Genomic DNA, 3,004 nt, shown 5'->3' with positions numbered 1-3,004 from the left:
TTTTGTTGATATGTAAGACCAGTCTTAGTCTCTGGTGATCTGATAGGGTGCTGGGGATTTTTTCAATCTTCTTGTATCTGTTGAGGCCTGTTTTGTGAGCAATTATATGGTCAGTTTTGGAGACAGTACCATGAGGTGCTGAGAAGAAGGAATATTCTTTTGCTGTAGGATGAAATGTTCTATACATATGTTAGATCCTTTTGGTTCATAACTTCTGTAAGCTTCACTGTGTCTCTATTTAGTTTCTGTTTTCATAATCAGTTCATTCCTGAGAGTGGGGTGTTGAAGTCTCCCACTATTATTGTATGGTGTGTGATGTGTACTTTAAGCTTTAGTAAAGTTTCATTTATGAATGTGGGTGCCCTTGCATTTGGAGCATAGATGTTCAGAATTGAGAGTTCATCTTGGGAGATTTTTCCTTTGACCAATATGAAGTTTCCTTCCTTATCATTTTTAATAACTTTTGGTTGAAAGTTGATTTTATTCGATATTCAAATGGATACTTTAGCTTGTTTCTTGGGGCCATTTGCTTGGAAAATTGTTTTCCAAAATTTTATTCAGAGGTAGTGTCTCTCTTTGTCACTGAGGTGGGTTTTCTGTATGGAACAAAACGCTGAGTCCTATTTATGTATCCAGTCTGTTAGTCTGTGACTATGGGGAATTGATTCCATTGATGTTAAGAGATGTTAAGGAACAGTGATAGTTTTTTCCTGCTATTTTTGTTGTTAGAGATGTAATTGTGTTTGTGTAGCTGTCTTGTTTTGGGTTTACTGAAAGATTACTTTCTTGCTTTTTCTAGGATGTAGTTTCCCTCCTTTTATTGGTGTTTTCCATCTATTATCCTTTTTAGGGCTGGATTTATGGAAAGATATTATGTAAATTTGGTTTTGTCAAAGAAAATCTTGCTCCTTCTATGGTAATTGAGAGTTCAACTAGGTATAGTAGCCTGAGCTGGCATCTGTATTCTCTTAGGGCCTGTATGACATCTGCCCAGTATCTTCTAGCTTTCATAGTCTCTGGTGAGAAGTCTGGTGTAATTCTGATAGGTCTGCCTTTATATGTTACTTGACATTTTTCCTTACTGCTTTTAATATTCTTTCTTTGTTTAGTGCATTTGGCATTTTGATTACTATGTGATGGGAGGCATTTTTTTTTTCTTGTTCAGTCTATTTGGAGTTCTGTAGGTTTTTTTGTATGTTTGCGGGCATTTCTTTCTTTAGGTTAGGGAAGTTTTCTTCTATAATTTTAATGACCCTTGAAGTTGAGAATCTTCTATAACTATTACCCTTAAGTTTTGTCTTCTCACTGTGTCCTGGATTTCCTGTATGTTTTGGCTTTAGAGCTTTATGCATTTTTTAGTTTCTTTGACTGTTGCCCACAATGGTTTCTTAAGAATCCAACAAAGTGGTAAGTATCTTTAAGTACTGCTTTAGAATCTCTTAACAGGAGTTTTGCCTTTTTTTGGATTAGTGGAGTATTATTGTAGGTCTAGGCAATAATATTACCCTAAAAGTTTTCTGTGGAGGTTTTAATTAGCTATGTATGAGAAGCCCTTAACCAAGGCCTGAACACCAAGATAATGGAAATTGTTGATGTTTTATGTTTTGTATTAAAGAGGCATTATCAAAATCTACTGGTTCAAATATTAATGCATCATAGGTTTGTGTGTGTGTGTGTGTGTGTGTATGTGTGTGTGTGTGTGTGTGTGTGTGTATGAGTATATGAGCATAGGCAACTGCAGTCCACAAGTGGACCTCAGATCCCATAGAGTTGAAGTTTCAAGTAGTCGTGAAGTGTCTGTCACAGGTATTTGGAAGTGAACTTATGTTCTACAAGAACGGTCTAGGAGCTTAACTGCTGGATCATCTCTGTAACTTTCAGCCTATCTTACCTTAGAAAGATAACGGCAGTACTGAGATCCTGAGAGAGGCTGATCTAACTTGACTTTTAGTCCTACTAGCAATCGAGTTAGGTGTTATTCTAGTCTGTTTCCTGATGAAGGTATTTAAAATGCACATTTTATAATTTTATTATTTCTTTGAGAATTTAATGTCATGTGTTTCGATCATATTCACTCTCTCCCCCCCTCTTAATACTTCCCAGCTCCACCCTTTTTCTCTTTCTACCCATTTTCTTGTCATCCCTTGCTCTCCCATCAATGCCAATATGTGTTATCCAAGCATTCTTGAACATGTAGTCTTTTACTGGAATGTGGACAGAAACAAACCTTAAAGAAAATTGACATTCCCAGAAGCTAACAATTACAGCTCAACAGATAGGAGTGGAATTTTCATACTCAACTCCATTCTCCATGCTTGGTTTTAACTTACTTTAGGATTAAATAGACCTTGTGCATGTAAAAAGCACATATTTATGAAAATCACTCATTTCAAAGGTGATGGTGAACAACCAGCCTGCTCATATTAAATCTAACACCGTTGTGACAGGAAAAAAGTATACACACTAGGTGATGGCACATGACTACTTGCTTTTTTGAATTTGGGATAAAGAGAGTCAACTTGTGGCTATACCACCACCTTGATTAAGGGCAGAGCAGAACAGCAAAAAATGGTCTCTAAAACATATATTATATTGAGATAAAATATTTGGTTCCAGTCTCAAAAAACTACACTACTAAGAAGTGCAACTTGATATTGAGTTAAAACAAAACTTGGTCCCAAAGTCAGCAGGAAGTAGTCCTGAATGATTATGGCCCTCTCTTATTCATTTATCAACAACAAGGGCTAGGACTGGGATGGGGAACACTGAGGCCCATATTTTAGTCCCCAAAACAAGGTTCTCTCAGCATCCCTACCTGGCTTACCCTGAGCCCTACCTTGAACATTCTACCCCAGGGGATGAGTTACCTTTCCACCAGTATGATCTAGACATTTTGGTCTCTGTCTCCCTTCCTCATCTTCTCTTCTCTCTCAGCTACTCCATGCTCCTTCTCTCTCTCTCTCTCTCTCTCTCTCTCTCTCTCTCTCTCTCTCTCTCTCTCTCT

Source organism: Mus pahari, unplaced genomic scaffold, assembly GCF_900095145.1.
Source record: "Mus pahari unplaced genomic scaffold, PAHARI_EIJ_v1.1 scaffold_7972_1, whole genome shotgun sequence".
Lineage (NCBI taxonomy): Eukaryota > Metazoa > Chordata > Mammalia > Rodentia > Muridae > Mus > Mus pahari.
The sequence above is the reverse complement of the archived record's forward strand: the minus strand, read 5'-3'. Positions refer to the sequence as shown.